This window comes from Oenanthe melanoleuca, chromosome 2, assembly GCF_029582105.1.
Source record: "Oenanthe melanoleuca isolate GR-GAL-2019-014 chromosome 2, OMel1.0, whole genome shotgun sequence".
Lineage (NCBI taxonomy): Eukaryota > Metazoa > Chordata > Aves > Passeriformes > Muscicapidae > Oenanthe > Oenanthe melanoleuca.
In genome coordinates, this window is record NC_079335.1 from 105508073 (window position 1) to 105529324 (window position 21252).

Consider the following 21252-nt stretch of genomic DNA (forward strand, 5'->3'; position numbering starts at 1 on the left):
TTAACCCAGCACTGCCAAGTCCACCACTAAAGCATGTCCCTAAGTACCACACCTGCATCTCTTTTAAATACCTCCAGGAGCAGCAACTCAACCACTTCCTTGGGCAATCTGTCCCAATGTTTGACAACCCTTTCAGTGACAGAACTGCTCCTAAAATCCAACCTAAACTTCCCTCGTACAACTGGAAGGATTCATTTCAGAATTATTTTGCAGGTTCCATGCACTGAAAGCAATCAACCCTCACTTAAATAGAAATCAAAGAGATAAATTATTTGGGATAATAAGAGACGTCGAGGACAGGCCCCAGTTTTGCTTTCCAAAAGGAACACGTGTAGCTAAGTCAGGTCAAATCAGGTTAAGACACTTCTTAAGATTTTGCAGTGCAAGCTCTGCCACTGTGTATGAACAGAGAACATACTCTGCTGCAATGCTCAAAAATGTTTTATACTGTCAACTAAGATATCAGGAATTATTTTAAAGCATCATTTAAAAAAGCAAGCATATAAATTTTAAACGCATTTCCCAAAGTGAGTGGAAAGATTTAGATGTCATTATCTATATTTAGATGTCACCACTATATCATCATTTCCCATATTTGGAGGAGACAAAGTAGTAGTTAATATTATGTGTGAATTGAAGCTATTATAAAGTTTGAACTAGAGCTTGGTCCATTAAGTTTCACTAATGAGATTTGTTCTAATTTACTTTCTCATGACTTTTACTCATTTAATTGAAGTCCAGTACATTCAGCTCTCAGTATTAACTTGTGCCATTTGATTTATGCAATTATTTGGGGAATCATAGAGGTGTTAATCTCTACACTGTGTTACAGTTTCAGAAACATGAGACAGTTTTTGCATCTCTGTCAACAGCTCCCAGCAATGTACGAAATAACCATGAACCCACTTGTAGTTCCTACACTGAATAGAGGAGGAAACTGTTATTGCCTCTTCATCCATGGTGAGTGGCAAGTGAATGAGGCTAATAAAGCATCTAAGCTGGTTCTGGCTCAAAAAAACCCTGCACCTCTAAGGAAAACTGCTACAGCACACACTTAAGTGTTCCAAGTACTACTGCAGCAAGTAGAAGCATGGGGGGAAAAATCAGCTTTATTTTCTAAACATTTCATTTGCTACTCAGATAATGATGTGGAATGTGGTTGGTTGGGTTTTGAGGTTTTTTGTTAGTTTGGTTGGGTTTCTTAAATACAATATTTACCTCGCTACAATCATCTGATTACCATTCATCAGACAAGAAAAACACACACACACAGAAGAAGGGCACTGCTTATTTTTCCTGGTTTGGCTATCCATGAAGTCTAGAATAAACTCCTTGTTCAAGAAAAGAACACCAAAACCAAGCAGACAGTATACAAGCTCAGGTGAAATCAAGATGACAAGATCCCTCCAACAAGACATATGCTTGCCATACAGCTGAAAAAAAAAGTCACTATGTTCTGGCTTAACTCTGAATCTACTAAGGAAGATGACAATGAGTATTTAATAAAAACTATAAAAACGTACTTGTAAGAAAAATTACCCTGATTTGTGTAGAAGAAAAATGCCAATGAAACAAAGGACTGTATATAGTCTTCGTTAATCTCACTTGCAAGACCAAGAATATATGTTAAAATTAAAGATTGGCTAAAATATAGTGAGGAACAACTGGCAAGATTTTTCTTCAATGCCACACAGGTGCATAAATCTTCTCTAAATTTTCAGCAAATATTAAGATTTTCCTCTGTCCTTTCATCTACATTCCGTGTACCAATACCTCACTGAGCATTGCAAAGAAAAGAAAAGGTGAAGAAGGGTTTGCTGAGGTAAGTTGCAGCTCAAAGACAGAGCACGAAGTGCCCTGGGACATATTCTTCCCTTCAGGCTTTGGGATACCTGCACAAAGCACTGGAGTGCAAAGGCACCTCGGAATTTCTAAAAGCTTCACTACAGCAAGGCCACACCCATGGGGAAGTAAGCAAGACTTTTACAACTTTTTTTCATATACACTAAAGGGGAAAATACAAGATACACAGTAAAAGAAAATAAAACTTTTTTAGGCAATTCCTGGAGCCAGTAGAGACACCTCCATGCTAGGGCTACAATCTTTTGAGACACAAGATGATGAAGGCAACAGGAATTTCATCTTTGATCTCGTGCTATCTTGAGCATCAAGTTAACAACTGTAACTAATATTTTCATAACAAGTTCTCCCTTCAGGTCTTCATCAAAATCCTTTTGGAAACGGTGTAAAAATCAGTAATGTTTTTTCACACATGCAAACTGGTCCATCAGTAAAAAAATTATCCCTTTGATTCAGCTGCCAGTGCTGACTGTGACCATGTATTAGAAGGGGGAAATTTCCCCCTAAATTTGGGAATAAGAGGGCAGCCTCACCACCTCTGATTGTCTGGGGCTGGCAAAGACTTCATTTCAAGTATACATGCTTCAAAATCACAAGCAGCTTTAACTTTTGACTTTCATGTGGTTTAATTCTCTACAGTATTCTTAGTCTTTGCATTCCAATATTACATTAACCTCTAAGGAACTCCGTGTGTTTTTCCAGGAAACAAATTTTCATCACATTACTGAATCACCTCTGATCTGGGAGTATCACAGCAGTTTATAAATATTTATAAACAATTCTCAAATGTCCTTTCTGTTGTAGATCCGGATTATGCATTTTGGAAATACACAATGGCAAGTCCTCTAGAGGAAATGTAACAAGCTACACTTAAAACTAACTTAAAATACACAAAATAGCTTCTCAGCCTAAAATAATTTCTGGCCTCAATTAAAATAACTTGCATGAGGCTCTTCAGATGATTGCCTTCATGAGTACTTCTTTGGTAAATCTCAAACTGAATACAAAATCTAAGATCTCACAGACTTTACAAGGAATAGTATCACTCCCTAGAAAACTTTTGCTCAACAAATTAACTGTAACAAGAAAGCCTAGGCTTACAAGACACGATTGGGTATAGTTTGAGTAATACTCTAATCTTAACACTTCTTACAGTTTATTTTAAAATCTAATTGAAATTTCCACATTGAGAACATTTCTTGAGTTTAACCTTAGAAACAAAACCAAACCCCAGCAAAAAGAAAGACAAGCAAATAAAACGTTTTTCAAGAACTGCAAGCAATGCATGATCTTAACATAGACAAGGGCATCAACACAGGAACCAAGGTCAAGTAGTGCATTTCCTACTCACCCATATGACAGCTAAGCTGTTTGGACTTGGAGTCTCAGCAGATGATTAGCATTACTGAGAGGGTAGGGAGAAAAAACAAATTTTTGGGCTAAGTGCCAACTAACATTTAAGACAGATTCTCTGCTTGACAAAGAACCACATTATAAAGTTAATTATGCAAGTGGTCACACTGAATATTGTACAACACAGACTTCTTAATTTTATGCTTAGCAAAGCAATCAGCACTAGTGAGGCCACATCTGGAGTCCAGTGTCCAGTTTGGGCTTCCCCAGAACAAGAAAGTTAATTATGGCCACAACAATGGTTAAGGGGCTGGAGCATCTTCCATAGGCAGTGATGCACTAGGACTGCTCAGCCTGAAGAAGAAAAGACTTGGGGGGTATATACAGTGGGTACCTGGAAGAGAGCTCTCCAAAAAAGAATATCTTAAAGTTCTTTCTGTTTCTGAGCACATTTTTAATCAAAATTTTACCGGTTTTGCTCTAAAATGCTGTTGATGTGTATTGATGAAATGTAGTATCTGAGGAACCAAGACCACAAAATCCTTCAACTCAGTTATTTGCAATTGAAATATTTCATATGCAATACCTTTCCCCCACATAGTTTTAGAGTCATCAAATTCTTCACCTATCCTGCTACTCTACCGTTTCTACAATTTTCAGGTAGAAAATCAATAAGAAACCTATTAGTAATTACATCTTTGATTCTGTCACCAACAAGCTCATCTTTCCTTTCTTCATCAGTCTGTCAGGACCCAAATAATACTGTTCAATGTTTCTTGACATTCTTTCCAGAATTCTTTCAGTGCCACAAGAAATTCCTTGAATAATCATACTGGTGAACATTTTTCCTCTTAAAATCATACAAGATTTCTAAGTCACCTTTCTAAGACAAAGAGGAATGCAAACACATTGTCATCAATAGAGCTCCTTAACCACCCCTCGTAGTCTAAAAAATTTTGTTTACTGAATTGTCCAAAAAAAGCTACCACATTGCCCACATGAGATCATTATGATAAATTTTTAATGCAAATGTCACAATATTTAACATATAAATTACATAATGTCATAATACATAATGCCACCTTTTTTAAACTCCAACTATGTCCAGAAGCTTGGGTAAAAAACACTAAGTATTCTTCTCTTTACACTCAAAATAAATAAATGTTTCAAAATAAGATAAGAGAAAATATACTCATCAGAAATAAAAGGACACCTGTGACTGAAAATCAAATACAACCCACTTGGCTCCAACATGGGAGTTGTATCTGGTGTATCACATTTTAAATGAGATGTAAGATAAAGATCTCAAAGAGGATGTTATTCTTTGTACCCACACTGATTTTAACTGAGTTTTACTGCATGTACTTCCCAGTCTACAACCAAAGCAAAAAAAAAATTATCTTTCTTTCAGCCTTGGACGAATTTTATGAGAGATTTGCAAGCAGCAAAGCATACAGCTGACAAGCTCCTGAGAAAAGTTACATTTGTTTCACTGGGGACTGTAAGGGCTAAAGCAGCGGGTTTTAAAACATGAAGTTCATTCAATTCATTCAGTTCCTTCAGGGAGAAATGTTCCTTATTAATGCAAGTTATTACAATCATTGTATGTACATTTGTCTAAAAGGTTTCTGGAACACACCATAATAGGTGAAGCCGTAAATCTTACAGGTCAAAGGTTAGTACTGCATGGTTTTAAATTTTAATCTATTTAGGAAATAAACAGGAGTTTTACACTCTTCTTGCTTCTATATTTTATGTTAAGTACTGAGTATGAAATAGCAGAATGTCCTGGTGACAGCTGGAAGATTATAGAGTTCATTTTCTCCTTAGTAGCTGGTACAGTGCTGTGGGGTTAAACCACGACACAGAATTAAAAACCTTAGTGAAGTCACATTCCGTTCAAGAAAGAGTGTCATCTCTCATCTAAGGATAGCACTCTCCTAAAGGCAGAACACAGCATATAAAAGTGTTTCTAAAAGACAGAACCTATTTTATTTAAAGAGAAAAAAAATCAGAAAATACTAAAGATTGCACTGTAGGACTTAATTTCTGTCATCTACATCCAATGGTTAAAAAAAAATCATATTAAAAAATAGAATTTGTATAACTACTGATAACCATTTTATACTTATGTATCAGGCCTACAACTTATATGCAAGTACAAATCCCATTGGGAATTCAAAATATGATACAAAAGCTAAATTGATGGACCAGAATAATCTTCTCACTGGTAAAACAGAACTAAAGTCTCACCAAAAATTTTTCCCTACAGCTGCTAAAGATCATAGGTTATCTGGCATATACTGATTTAGTATATTCAATATATAAGTGGATTTCTGATTATATTCTCATTTTACTGCAGACTCCTCTTCCATTGTTTATGCTGAATTTAGGCAAGTCATGTCCAACTCTATTTTCTCTATTTAGCAGCAAATGTCTTATGGAAAAGTGGCTAAAGATGGTGGGTCTGACAGTATTCTGACTGTGTGAGACTGACTATCACTCTTCCAGAAATGAAGATGACAGCTTTGAGAAAAAGACAAAATTGGAGCAGTAATATGCTGACATACAATTGTATCTTGGATGATTTGCCTCTTCTCCATGTGCCTTCAATCTAAAGCATGAAATTCAGCTCATTACTGTAATGGACTGTCAGCCAACTCCAGAGTGAATCATCACAGGCCAGCAAGAAAGCCAGCATGTGCACTTGGAGAATGCTACTGGTCCCAAAGACTCCAACACAATCAGAGATTTGCACATCTGTAAGCAAGACTGCAGGGGCTTCCCTTTGAATGCCTAGCCTGCAAAGTGGGGCTCAGAGCTTAATTCTAAGTGCTCAGATTCCCTGAACAGAGAGAGCAGCAGCCACTGAACCGAGTTATGCCTCTTCCACCTTTGCATCAAAACACAGACCAGAACACATCTGGCAAATCAGGCTTCACACTGTACTTGCTAAGCTTGAGCCAGCATGAAGAGAATACTAAACAAAAAGCTCATTTGTACTCCTACCTCTCCCTTCAGCATTAGCTCAAGGGTGAGGATGCAAAAATACATTCACCCACCTGTGCTGCATTACACATGCCACAACCTTCTCCTCAGACACCTGTAGTCCCAGTGTTTCACAATCAAAGGCCCTCAAATGAGCCACAAGGACTGAGAGAGATGAAAGAAACAGTGAGTACTTCATGGTTCCTTCAAAGAATTGCTGGGTTTCTCTCTCATTCTAAGAGGCAGGCAGAGGAGTGAGCACTCACTCCACCAGTGTAAATACACTGTCTGTGCCGGCACCCAGAAAAACTCAGGTTCAATGCCATAGTAAGTCTGAGAAGGCTTAATTATTTATCTCCCTCCTTGTGGAGGACAACTGAGAGAAGCCCTCATCAATGCCTGTAAGTATCTGAAGGGGGAGAGGGGTCAAAGAGGATGTTCCAAGGCTCCTCTCAATGGTGCCAAGCAAGAGGGAAACAGGCAAAGGGCAGAAACTGATGCACAGGAAGCTCCACCTGAACATCAGGAAGAACTTCTTCAAGCAGGTGACCACACAGTGGAGCAGGTCGCCCAGATGTGTTGTGGTGTCTGCCTCACCAGGAATACTCAAAAACAACCTGGATGCAATCCTGTGCCACGTGCTCTAGGATGGCCCAGCTTGAGCAGATTGACCAAGTAGTCCCTCAAAACTTGATCTATCCTGGATATTACTCTGCAAATCTCTTTCAGATGCCGACATCCTGTCTTCCTGTATGACCTGAAGCAACTGGAAGATACAGAAGGTCCCCTGCCAAACAAACTGTGGAGCAGCAAATGACAAGTATCAGTTATATGCTTTCACCAGTAGCACAGCAGTCACTATTTGTTAGATATTATGCCTTGGGTTTTAGCTTTTATACTTTTTAACTAGAGAGGAGCCTCCTACAGATAACACTCAATAAACTAACCAAGAAAATAAATCCACTAAGGTAAGTTTTTCAACTTCAAAATGCCAAAGCATCACTACTGAGTTAAGTGGTGATAAGGCTTCTCATCACCACTTAACATCTTTAATATGGAAAAAAACCACTGAGAGAAAAGGTGAAGCTTGTGTGAAAAGTCAAACAGCTCTACACATCTGCATTTAATTCTGCATTTCATTTAATGCAGGCAAAGAAGTTATGATAAATTAAGAAACTAATCTTAACTTGAAAGCCATATTGTGATTAATCCATGCAAACTACAAAAGTAAACAATTAAGAGTGGATTGCTTGACTGCTACCAAAACATCTATAACATAAAATCTAACTGATATGCAAACATACCACAGCCATACTTAAAATATCCTACACAGTAAAACGGATTTGTTTTCCTACAACATCTGTTGCACTAATTGATATCCCTCATCTCTCTTAAGAAATATCACCCACGAACATACAATTTAGATTTATCCAAGAACTAAACTTTCACTGAGAGAATCTTCCTGCAGGACTAGAAGGACAAAAGTTCTATTTTTAGAGGTAAGAAAATCCTTCCAACAGCGGTTGCCACAATGAGGCAGTATTCTCTAGTGCTGCCAGATGTGAAAACACATTTAATACAGTAAATCACTGTTAATTCAAAGCACTGACAGGAAACCTCACTGCAAATTACTGAATTTTACAGATTAGCAAGTAAATTAACAAAACAAAAAGCTAAAATAAATTTCTAAGACTGTGCCTTCCACATTCACTGTGACACCTGCAAAATGCTTCTAACCATGATTTATCCTTGAAGAAGCAAGAATCATAAGATATACAGCAATGAAGTGACATGTATAAAGCCACATGTCCCATTTCACTGAGACTTTGTGACGAGCTGTAGTTGGCTGACACACACAGCATATGCCCTGTGCACTGTAAAAAGGGTTTCAGTAGCAGGTTGTCTTTGGTTTGTTTAGATAACCATTTGTCAAGTGGCATAAAACAAGAGTAAAATAGAGCCAGAGCTGTAGAAAGCCTCTAAAAAGCAAAGCAGCTGGGTTAATCTGTCAGGTGGGAGAGTTAATGGATTCGTTTGTTGACACTGGGACCTACTCCACACTGTGCTCAGAAGAGGCTCTGCTTTGGACCAGGGTTCAGCTGATTTCTTTTTATATTGACACTGCACAACATGGAGATAGAGCCTAGACCAATAAACACAAATCTGAAGCTCTGGATCATAAGTTTATACAAATAAAGAATGTTTATATTCAAGCATAATACATGGTCAGTCACTTTCTGGAGTTCAAAGGCCAACCTCTGTGCCAGGTTTTGACTTCTGCTTCACTGATATTTGGATCCAAACTGGAGCAGTGTCACAGCTCCTTCAGTTTAAACTACAGAACCAGTTCATCTTCTTACAGGTTCAGAAAATCATCCAGCTAGCACAAACACCTTTTTGAGTTGCACTGAACTTACTATTTGAACAGCATAATCAAGTTAAGCCACTATGAACTAACTACAGCTCCCCACTTAACTATGTGTGGAACCCAAGTCCACAGTATTTCCAATGATTTGCCTCTTTTTGACTTGTGATACTACCTTGGAGCAGGAACATGAAACCTCATCACTAAATATTAGAAAAGAAGTGGTAGATGGAATAATTAGACTTATCCTCCTCTAGAAGTGAACTGCTTTCTTCTCATTTGGGACTCAATTCATAGTTTCTGTGCTTGCAGTGATCAACACATGGACAATATTTGTCACTGACTTTTTATATCAAGACCAGCTGATATGGTGAAAAACAACATCACTTTTTGGAATCCTCCCCAAAGCTCTTTTTGAGACCTGATGGTGCTCCAAATCACATACTGTGATTTAACTTAAATTCATGTCACGGTCTGACAAACAAATATCAAAGCACTTATGACAGCTAGATGCAAGCACTGAGATAACTTCCAGAAAGGTACAACCACTCCTGGGGATGATCTCTGAGGGGCAAAAGGATCGGTTCTTGTAAGGGGGGAAAAAAGGAATCAATTTATTTCAAGGTTAACAATGGCTAGAAAAATAGATACATCTCTGAAATTTGAGGTATTTTAGGTCAGTGCTAGTTGCATCCCTGTCAACTGCACTTAAATCATACACTACACATCCACGCTGTAGCAATTAATCTTGATGGCACAAACCAGCACTTTTCTTTTTGGACTACCCTGAGACACAAAATCCTGTTTATACAGCTCAAAAGGGCCAGAAGAAAACCCCATTAAAAACATCTTCTGTCCCACATGTAATGCCTAGTAAGCAAAAAAGCTCTCATATTAGTTTCAGAAGAGATAAAACTCACCACAAGGGCAGAACAGAAAGTTTATTCCACTAGTCATAAACATATTTTGCTCTCAAGAAAGAAAACAGATTATGTAGTGTCTTCCTCTAAGAGCAGAAAGTTGGTTTGCAACAGCAGAACCACCTATCATTCTGCATAGAGACAGGTGGAGGGTGCTGGGGAAGGGACTGCTTTGTTAGTAAAAAACCCCAAAGATTTCAGGCTGTTGCCTGGCTTCAAGACTCATTCAAGACAGTGGGAATGCCATGAACTTTAAAAAGCTTTGAATGAGACTATGCTTCAGACTGCTATGACAAGAAGGTACTACATTTCACTTTTTACAGAAAATTACCTCAGCACCCTTTAAACAGACTTAATCCAGAAACTATGGCTGCCCCATTTATTCTTCTCCATCAGTAAGCAGCACATTTTGCAAGGAAGAGTCCAGAAGGAACTTCTTGCTCCTTCTGCTACACAGCAGAACTTGAGCTTGGGTGTTCAGCAGGAGAATAGGATAGAGTTGCCTGCCTGCCAGTCAACACCAGCAAAACACAAGAAAACTACTTAATTGATTACCATGAGCCAATGGGGACAATGCCATTGAAATTGCCTCATCAAGATGAATCTCCACAGTACTCAGCTCCACTCCAATGGGTGATGTTTTATTTTGCCTTGAAAAATGTGTATTTCATTTCCTGTGATAATGCTTTATATCTTAAAACAACCAGTAGATATAATAACCCAAACATCGATATTAGTTTTTCCTTTTATGATCATCAATGGATCAAAAGGTAAATGAAGCATAAAGGTAATAAAAGGTAACAAGAGATCAAGAGATTTTGTTTCTTTTACCCAGTTCTGGGGCTAATTGGTCAGTAAAAACTTGCTAGATGAGACATTTTCTTTTAAAATGTATATGTGTATGCATATGTGTATATGTGTATGCATATGTGTATATGTGCTGGTGAAATTTAATGCATATTGGCCTGGAAATTTATTGTGTTACTATTTCCTGAAGAGTATGTATAAGATCTAAAAGTCTCTCATTAGTGCAATATGCTGATATTACCTTTTGACCAGTCAAGCCATTGCAGTTTTTATACCCTCTTCATCTATGATAAAGCTTCTAAGGTGATTCATTAAACTGCTTTCCACTACAGTGTGCTTTATTTATTTATTTATCTTCAGGACACAGAATGCCAAGCATAATGTTTATTTGCAGAAAATGAAGTTTTAAAAAAATACAGCATGGCAATTTTTACAAGATCTTAAAAAAAACCCAAACAAATAAACAAAAAAACCCCATGTTTTAACTGAAAGTTAAATAGCAAACACATCATAATCACTAGCCTACAATATGAGTGACAGAACTTACAGAACTTACTGGTGTATCACACTCGTATGGGATGTTTTCCTCTTGGGTTTCTGTAAATTTACAAAATTTTGGATAAAGGCATCTTTGACCAATCTCAAAGAGATGCTCAAAACTCAACCACTGCTTGAAATCTTATCAAATTACACTGTATTTAGCCCATCTGTAAAACTGCCTGGTTTTATCATAAAGGTGAAGTTTATTTGGTAAATTGAGGAATAGTGTGGTATGCTTTACCAAAATACAGCAGTCATCTTCCTCATCCGTTAAGCCCCAAAAGCTTGTTCTGAAAGTAAGCTGCTATAAATCTCTGAATATAAGAAACTTGGAGGTGTTTTATTCTCTGGCTGTCAGTGGTTCACAGGTAAGCCAGAAGCCTTTATTATCTCTCAAGATCTATCTAAAAAAATAACCTACCTGAATCCAAAAGGAAGGTGAATAAAGCATTCCACAGGAAGGCAGCATTAATCTGCTCAATGAGAAAAGCCGTCCCTGTGGTTTTCATGGAATTATACTCAGCTAGTCTCTTTCAACTTGTCCAGCTTTCCAAGGGCAAGTTAAGGTGGTTTACACTGCCAAACCACAGTTTTCAGTCTTACAACAATAGGGCATGTTAATGTTGGCAGCAATACAAAGGAGTCGCATTTTCATACCAATGTACTGTTTATGAACAATAGTGCACTTTAGCCTTTCTTCATCAGCACCCATGCATACTCTGGGGATTTTTTTCCTTTATTTAAATACAACCCGTTCAAGTGTTCTGTTTACTGCAAGTATGAAGTGAGAAAGGTGAATTCCTGCTGTGTTCATACACTCTGTGTAATGCACTCAGATGTATTCATCAGGTTAGCATGGAAGCAAGAAACCAACTCAGGAAAATAAATGAAAGTTCTAACTCAGTTTTCTACATCCAGACAGCACTGATTCAGATAAAGACAAAAAAGCATTACCCTGCCTGAAAGGACAATATTGTGTCATTTGAATAGGCAGAAGGTCCAAGAGGCAAATCCTGTCACAGGGTGCAGTGCTCTAAGTATGTCTTACCTCTGTTAGGGCCAGCACGGCGGAATTGACTTGCGTGCATTCTCACCACCGGCAATTAAGGTATCACAGGTATTGAAAATGCTACTCCCCGGGTTCTAACTGCATTGTACTAAGTTACCTGACAAACTCCCCAGGAAGGCTACACGAGAGGCAAGTACCTTTTTAGATGCCTGGGCATGAGGCATCAGTAAATACGCTCTGATACAATCCGATACCTGAGTAATGATGGGTAAGGCATTAGCCTGAGGGGCTACGCATAAGATACAGTATCTTCTGCTTTTTGCACAGCTCTGTTCACTTCCTAAGGGTAGAATTAAGCGGCAAACACTACTGTTTGACGTTTAACAGCAGGGGCTACGTCAGTCGTCTCGATGCAGTTTACAGAGAGCAGATATCACCGTAAATAAGCAACTATAAAAATCTGTCCAGTTTGATGACAGGTCCACCAAAATCAGAAAGATGTCTGGTAATATGAGAACTAGACTAACTATCCCTCCATTCTCTCTCTCTAGCCTTCCAGAAAAGGCTTACAAGAGGAATGACTAAAAGCCTTTATTGCTAAAATCTTTGCTGTGCCTATTCTAAAAAACTCCTGGCTTCATAGCAAGGCAGCTACCCGCATTTTCAAAATGCAGGAAATAGTCAAATGGTAGGTATGAGGCAAAAAGCATAATTCGTCAAAATAGATCGCTAGTTACAGTTAATGTCCCCGCAAACACTCTTGAGGAGGAAAACACGCTATAAGGCATTTTGCAATCTAATCCGGTTACGCTTGCCTGAAACATAACACAAATCCCAGCACAACACAGGCTCCTACTTAATTAGATTCCCTAAGAAAAGTCAGTCTGAGCCATATGGTATTTTCCTCAGCAGTTACGATAAACTGACCTTGATACTAGGAAAACGCACGCTGCTTCTGTCTGAGGCATAAATTACAAGCGCAGCGTGGCGGGATGCTCCCATGAAACAGGGACAGCGGCAGCGCCACGCCGAAACCCTCCCCGGGCTCCCGGGGAAGTTGATCAAGAGTAAAACACTCCGATGACGATGATGAAGATGATGATGCACTGCAGTGACAGCGCTCCAGCAGCCACGCGGCCAGCAGAACACCACGAAGCTGCTCAGACATCTGTCCGCTAATTAAAGCGCAGCCTAACGCCGCGGAGCAGCGGCCCCGGAGCGCCGCGGAGGGCGGCGGTCCCTCGGCCACCAGCGCCCCGACCCCTCCCAGCGCCGCGGGGCCCCGGCCCAGCCCAGCCCGGCCCGCCCGGCCCCGACGGGCGCTGCGGCCCCGCACCGCGGCCCCGCCGCAGGCCGCCCACAGCGCCGGCGGCCCCGCAATGCCGCGGCAGGGGGACCCGAGCCCGGCCCGGCCGTACTCACCCCCGACCGAGTGCGAGGGCTGCACCACAATGGCAGGCGGGCGGGCAGCGCTCGGGCTGGGGCACGGGCAGAGCCTCCGCCGGCGGCTGCGCCCCGTGGCTCAGGCACGGCGGGTCTGCGGCTGCCCCGCGCCGGCCCCCGGCTACGCTGGGCACAGGTGCCCCGGTCCCGCTGCGCTCCGACCCGGCCGGCGCAAGGCGAGAGTCGCTGTCTCCTCCTCCTGCCGCCGCCGCCGCCGCTGCTGTCGCTGTCGCCGCCGCCTGTCAGCCCGCCCCGCCGGACGCGCCGCCGAGTGCTGCCGCGGAGCCGGCGGCGGCAGCTCCCGCCGCGCACCGGCACCTGCCCGGCCCGCCGCCAATCGCCGGGAAGGGGCCGGGCGGGGGCGGGAGCTGCGCGCACCTCCGCGCTCCCCAAAGCTGCGCCCCCGGCAGGCGAGGAGCGGGCTCCGCCGCCCCGCCGTGCGCCCGGGGCCGCCCGCCGCTGTCGCTGTCACACCCGCTGGCCAGGCGAGGCAGGGGAAGCACAGGTGCTGCCTGTCTGCGCCCTGCCGCCGTGCCCGTGGCGGGTGTCTAGCCAAGGAACAGGGAGGCCGGTTGTTGGGAACGGGCGAGAATTCCGTCTGTATGGATGCGGCGCGCCGGGCAGTCATAAGGAAGGTGTGGCCTGGTCAGTCATTCAGCTCATCTGTGAGTCACCGCTGTAACGTGGAAGAGCTTTTTTATGTCCTGAATCACTGCAGATTGTATTGTATCTGGCTAATTAGTTTTCCCTTGGCATTATTTTTTGCTCCCTTTTTTTTTGTTCCCCATGGTTGCTTAACTTCATTTTTAAATAGCTGCAGTTGTTCACTGCAAAGTATGGATTTATTTGATCTCAGCCGAAGTGCTCTGTCAATACAGATGAATTCAATAAATTTTGGCAGGTTTTCAAAGAAAATATTTTCTGGGAGAGTATTTTTGTTTACATAGATTTCATGGTATTACAAATAAACTGGTTTAGGAAACGATGCTAACCTAAACTTGCCTGTGTTATTAAAATGGGTGCCACTCTGTGAGGCAGACATCACGTTCATTTTAAATGTCTATGCGAAAAACAAGCAAACAAAAACAACTTTATGGACTACTCTGCATCAAACATCAGTTGGTATTTCCCAAACACATCTATAGGTAAAATGCATGTTTCAGCGTTTCACAAATAGAAGAAACTTCTTATTTCTTTAAATAAAAACAAGAAAAAGAAGCAGTCATTTTCAGCACTAACATTTTTTTCAAGGGCAACATGGCATGGCAACAAATCAAGGATTGACTTAAACAACAGGTCATACATGGCCTGTGTTAGAAGAGTAATCGATAACACACTTGAGCACTTTTAATAGTTGAAAAAACATCTGGATAGAAACCCCTCTCCAATCTTCCAGCTGAAACACTGAAAGAATAATGTTTTAAAGTCAGCCACCAATACCAATAATTCTATAATGGTTATGATTATACAACCATGAGGTGAAACAGTTAAAAGTGTTTGAGATCCTGCTCCTCACGCTCAAGCTACTAAGCTAACATTGAGTCCAAGAGTAATGTCTCACCTTTCCTCAACATTCTGCAATTAGGTACACAGAGATTTTTTTTCCTTTCATGGTAATATCTCACATTCTTCTCCACTGGAGATAAAGCATTGGACTTGAGGCTCTTCCATTCCACACCAATACAGTAATCAATATGTTTTTACATGTTCACATGTAAATCTGTACATTTTTACGTGTTTACATTTACATGTTTTTACTGCAACAGTACTCCACAGGGAAAATATTGATCTGTGGCACAGCTAAGCTGGTCATTAACAACTGATTGAGCGTCACTAAAAGAGGGGAAAGGGAATAATGCAAAAGTGAAGAAATACTGTAATCACCTTGTGGATATTGTGCTGGACTTCTCTATTTGACTTTATCCTCACCCTACTTCTTGGATGCCCTGTTTGTCCTCGTCTACAGGTTTTGGTGTCTCACTTGGAGAGAAATCAACTTCTCTTTGCATCTGTAGTAAGTATTTTTGATGGATGCCATTCACAGTAAAAAAAAAAAAAAAAAAAAAAAAAAAAAATATATATATATATATATATATATATATAATATAAATACAAAAAAAACCAAACAAACAAACCCAAACCAGCATAAAATCTCTTTTTTACCCCTATAGGCCAAATCTTAAGGGATAAACTGAGATATGCCATGCTTTCCCTGGAATCACATGAGACACAGCCATTGACTAATTAAAATAAGTATCTAAAGAAGCATGTGGAATAAACAGAAGTCTAAGGAAGAGAAACTATGCAGCCAAAGATAAGTTCCTAGTGGTGGCATGGGAGTTTTTACTCCAAGAGCAACACATGCCCAAGCACCTTCCCACCCAGTGCCTGACAGCTGCAGAGAAGAGCAGGGCACTGAGAGGTGCAAGGGATACTGGCAGGAGTGAGCAGTCATCAGGGAAAGAAAGCTGCCCTGCATGCTTGTCTCACATCCTATAGCTCTGAAATTCCCAGTTCTCCATATATTCACAACAGTGCAATCTTTCAGTGATAATAACCTCAGTGTGGAGAGAAGCAAAAAAGAAGTCAGACCCAGGGAAGGCATCTGTAGTAACAGCAACCATGTTGCTATATGGTGCTGATTAGGCAGCAGCATGGGAAAAATCTTGTTAAAAAATGGGAGGCAGATCTGGTAATAATGGGGTGCAGGACAAGAAAATAATGTGTTTTCTTGGTGGCAAGTTTCTCTTGTCACAATACAGCCTTTTCCCACAAAGAAAAAAGTCATCCAAATGCAGACTGAATTAAGCAGGCTGGTATTGCTTGGAATGCTCAGCACTAAATCCAGTAGTGCCATAAGTTATGGCCAACAGGTGACTCTTCAGGCTGTCCCCAAGCCTGTGTAACCAGCTGGCTGCACTGGTGCAAGGAGGTCAGGGCAGGCTGCTGCCAGGACCTGTGGGATCCTGCCTCAGCCTGACAGCAGCAGTTCTGGGTAGGAGGTCCTATCCTATAAAGAACTTCCCTCTGCCCTCAGCATCCATGGAATGGGACTGCTAGCCACAGGAAGATTTTTGGAGCACAGCTCATATGATCAGGAGTTTCGGCCAACTTTTGTAGAGTATGTCATTGTTGCAAAACCTTCAAATAATTTTTTTTTTTAGAAAATAAGATTTTTGCTGGTTTGGTATTCCCTCAGAGGACACACAAGGGGATGCAGAAATATGATGTTAGCCAATGTGCACAGTCATACTGGATTTTTCATTGACAATCACAGACTACTCCAGGAGGACTTCGTAAAGTTTGCTTTCTGAGTGTCCCAACCTTCTTGATAAAAGTAGGGATTTTATGAGGGAAATTGGAGATGAAAATGTGGACAGTACCTGCTGAAAAGCCACCAGCTGCTCTGTTAGCCACAGGGGCCAGTTATGAATTTATTCCAGCCTACTGGTATCTCAGGGCAGCAAATGAAGATAGTAATAAGTAATTAAGTTTCTCTTGCTTTCAACTGATCTCTTAAGACCTCTGAGTCTTTTCACAAAGTGTAGTTAACAATAATTTTATGGTAATAACTTGAAACTCATTCTAATCTTAGGGTCTTAAAGAACTTCATAAACATAAATCATTTTACAAAGTGTCTATGCAAAACATGGAGTATTGTGATAAATAAGTCAAAATAGTTCAGTTATTCATGGCCATATGAAGATTAGTAAGAAGAGAAAGAACTGAAAGGAATGGATACATTTTTAACAGTACTTAGTATGTAGGGCATAACATTTGATATTGCACTTTGCCATGACTTTCCTTTGGAGATTTCAGCAGCCGTGCTCCCTGCCCCACAAGCCTCACAGGGTAGGGAGGAGCTCTGATAAATGCTAAGAGTGAAAAGAGAAAAAGGAAAGCTGAGAGAAGACAGGATTAGGTTTATATACCTACCCTAGCAAAGGAGACACCTTGAGGAAGTTTTGGGATTTACCTAGCAGCAGCAGAACTTAGGCGAGCTAACACCTTGAAAAGACACTAACCTACCAAACTCTCACAACTGGGATGAAAACAATTGCAGACAAACTGTAACTAATACAGAAAAACAATTTATTATCAGTGTGGGGACAGAAAGGTGGGAGTTTTTGGTTTTGTTATGGTTTTCTGGTCAATAAAAGGCAACAACAGGAATATGAGTTAGTAAGAGAGATGGTAGAGAAAAAACATATGATATGTAATTCATTCCACAATTATTGGAAAGAATGGGAATTATCAGAATGGGAATAAGTTGCAGAAGAGAACATGATGCTGCTGTATTGCTGTTAATGTAGCTTTCCTCATTCTTTCAGGGTGCATAAATGCAAGCTTGAAGGTGTCTGCAGAAGAAGCTGCATGCAAGGGAATGAAGACTCTTTTCAGTGCTCTTCCCTGATGACTGCCACCAAACTGGTATGGCTGAGGACAAGATTAAGCTCCTAAATTTCTGCAAGTAAAAAAGAAAATTCTTAAAAGAGTGTGGTGACTTCTTCAATTGCCCTGAAGAATTGGCAGTGTCTGAAACACATGAAACAAGTGTTCTTTGTTTTCGGGGGTGTTTTTTGTTTCTTTCTTTCTTTATTTTTTATGTCAGTCTTTTTCTCCACTTAGCCCCACCTTTCATGCAATAACTCCTTAGTCATCAATCCGAGGGCAAGCAAGCAGCAGGAGGGATGTGGTCCACTGGTGCTTTTCTTTAGAGCTGCATTTATGTCCTGGGCAAAATGGCACTGAGGATATGGTAGAATCTTTAGTGTGGCTCTGCTCTCTTCTTCAAAAATTAAAAAAAATGAGAAAAAGTTCTGTGGTGCCCTGGGGAGGAATAAGAAAAACTGTGCAAGTCTCCAGCTAAACAGGAAAATGCTCATATTAAGGCAGATTCTACTTCACAGATTCAAGCACTGAACAAACAGGAGAGAGTGTTGGTTTAGCTCTTGATCTCTTGTGTTTAGTGGTGTTTTCTTTCAGCTTCATTTGATTTCTTTGTACCAGAATCAACAGATGACTGTGAAATTTTGGGTTTAAAACAAACCCATCTAAAACTATTATGCCTGCAGCTCTTTTTGGGCTCATTGCTTCAATTCTCTAGCACCATCAGGAATTTTTTATTTTACTTAACACCTCTGATACCTAGAGCCAAACTACAAGAATACACTCTAGAAGGTTGTTTTTCATAAAAAGACCTATTAAATGCTTTCCTTATTCAAATAAATTTATGTTTTTCATTATTTGAAATTATTAAAATCTAAGTTGTCATTAACACAACTGCCTTTAGCTAAAGCTGATAAATGAAAGTGATAGTTTTAAATGCTTTTCTATCCCTTAAATACCTCTGTACAGAAAAACTATCCTCAGATGCATAGAGTATACTCTATATAATTCTGTGCTTATATTTTACAAGCAAAACCACAGCAATAATGTAGCAAATCCTCATGAAGAGAGCCTTAAAAGTCCTAGGCAGTACAAAACCAGTGAATTCCTTTAAGGAAGATTAGTCAAAATTAAAATACTTTCTATTAACTTTTTGTATTTTGCTACATCCTGAATAAAGCAGTTTTCAGAAATTCTTTTTTTTTTTTTTTTTTTTTTTTTAAGAAACCCTAATCCTGACAGTAATTTCCACATAGATATGAGGTCAACAGAACCAGATCACCAGAATTTTCCAAACAATTGTTTGGGGATATAGAATTTAACCATTTCTGAGTCAAAGAGAAAATTCACCTCTTCAAAGAGAAGGAGTTTGCTCACTTTTTTTCTCCTTCCCATTAGACCATTGGATGGAAATAGGTACAAGTTCATCCAAATTTACAAAACTTTTTGCAGCCATCTTACATTGAAGTCCCTTATCCTGTGATACTAATCTGTTCAGGATCAGTAGCACATGGCTGAGGAAAAATGGATGTTGTGAACAGCAAAAATGTGTGAGTGACAGTGAGGTGAGCTCTTTGCTAATGACACAGGCTGGTTCATTAATGTTTCTGAGCCATGTTGTTTAGATACACTGACAGGTAAGGTTTACCCAGGAGCAGTAGTAGCAGATATTCTGAGAACCTTTTCTCCATTATACATCTAACAGAGATGGACATTAAAACAAAAATTACCAAGCAAAAGCTATTTCCACGACAACCCTTTCAGAAAGGTAGTTTCTCTGTTCCCAAGCCCAAAGCTTAGTGACAAATGCAAAGCAGCAACAGCCAAAGCAATTAAAAGAAAGTTGCCTACAAGCACCTCATTCCAGAAAAGGAGTGAGTCAAAGTATTGTGAAAGTGGACGTGTTGGATGCTGGCACATCTAATCATGTTACTGTTTGACATATTCTTGCACAACCTCTCACATGCCTTGATTATGCTCAGTACCCTTTGAGCTTTTTCTGTACAAGTGCATAGAAAATACATTGTGCTTGTTTCAAAGAGCTTACCCCATGAATGCTTTAATTCCTCTCCCTGGATTTTCTATAATCAGTTTGTTATTTGGTGTTTTCTCACACACAAAGTAAAATTCTTCTCATTTAATTTGCCCCCAAAAGAGCATGGGATATACTGGAGCAGGATTATATCTGTCACAAGCTGCAGAAATGACTGTGTGGTTTTATTCAAATCAAATCCTCCAGGGATTGTCCCAAATACACACAAGTTTCTTTTTTCTGCCTTGGGACCTCAGATCAGCCATTTTACTTTTCCATCTTGTTTTAAAGGTATTGTGTCTGACAGGACCATGTCACTTCACCTTGCATTGTCCTTGCAGAGGGCTGCAGGCACTGCACAGATGCACTCTTCTTCTGCAGGACCAGCATCAGCCCTGGAAGACTTACTCCTTAACTCCTTCCACTCTGCCCCAACTAACGACAGCTAGACCTCAGGAAATTCTCATTTTTGTAATTCCTATGAGAACCACTTTTCCAGTGAGCAAACTGACATATGCCAGCCCTCCAGCAGACCCAGGCCCAGATGACAAATGTCCTCTTTCTCTGCTCAGCTCTGAAACTCTCAGCTCTCAGACCAATAGGGTGTGTCACTCCAGACAAATATTTATTCACTGAGCTTCATTTCCTTATGCAAGTTCCTGGTGAATGTATAAAAATACAGTCACTAGAATTTTAAAACTCAGAATGCCCACATCTATTAATTAAGTATATAAGGGGACAGACCAGTTTCTAATTGCAGAGCTCAAACTGTTTATTTTCCTTTGGGAGCCAATTATTGTTGTTCTCCTTGGTGGCATCTTCACTTTAGGCCATGGGGTAATGAAGACAGATGAGTAAGTAGCACATATATGATATCTGTGAATCATTAACAAAGTCATTAAAACAATTATAGATAATTTTTACTGAAATAGGATCTAGCACAGAGAATAGTTAGTCTTATCTGTGCCATCTGTGATACCAGGAACAGAAAGTTCTGCAGCCAAATCTTAACCTAACAACCTTTTAGATTCCCTTTGAAAGCCCTCAGTTGTTTTCTTGTGGTCGTTCTTATGAGAAATATTCTGATGCACTGGCTCTTTGCTGACAAGCACCTTTGTGTCAGGAAAAATGCCTGTGGACCTCACAGCAGGACTTGGGAAGGGTCACAGGGTGGCTGCCCAGGTGGGCAAGCATTAGTCTCTGACTGTAAATAAAAAGTTGCAGACCAATGCTTTTCTTTAAAAGAAAAGGAAGAGCATGGCCAACAACAGCCTTCCTGGACAGGATAGTTTTCCATGTGTTGGTTGGTACCAGTGTGCTGCACACGTGCTACCACATTCCCTGTAAGAAGTTGGCATTGTTGAGTCCTCCCTGTATGCAAACCCTCTTAGAACAGGCCTCCATCAAGGGTCAATAAGCTGTTACAGCCATCACTGCTTGATGACTTGATTTCTGGAAGGGCAGATGGCCCAGACCTCTTGCTGGAGATTTCAGCTCATTTTATTTCAAGTGTTCCTTGTTCTGTAGCTTTATCCCCTTGTGTCTG

General features: G+C 40.4%; 1 protein-coding gene across 2 annotated transcripts in view; it reads right to left on the minus strand.

Annotated features, from left to right (window-relative positions):
• Positions 1–13550, minus strand: part of MYRIP (myosin VIIA and Rab interacting protein) — a 203019-nt gene extending 189469 nt beyond the window's left edge. For both annotated transcript variants that reach the window (XM_056483448.1, XM_056483447.1), the window contains exon 1: positions 13265–13550. The gene's annotated coding sequence lies outside the window, so the exon portion shown is untranslated. The remainder of the gene's footprint in view (positions 1–13264) is intronic.
• Between the last annotated feature and the right edge of the window lie 7702 nt (positions 13551–21252).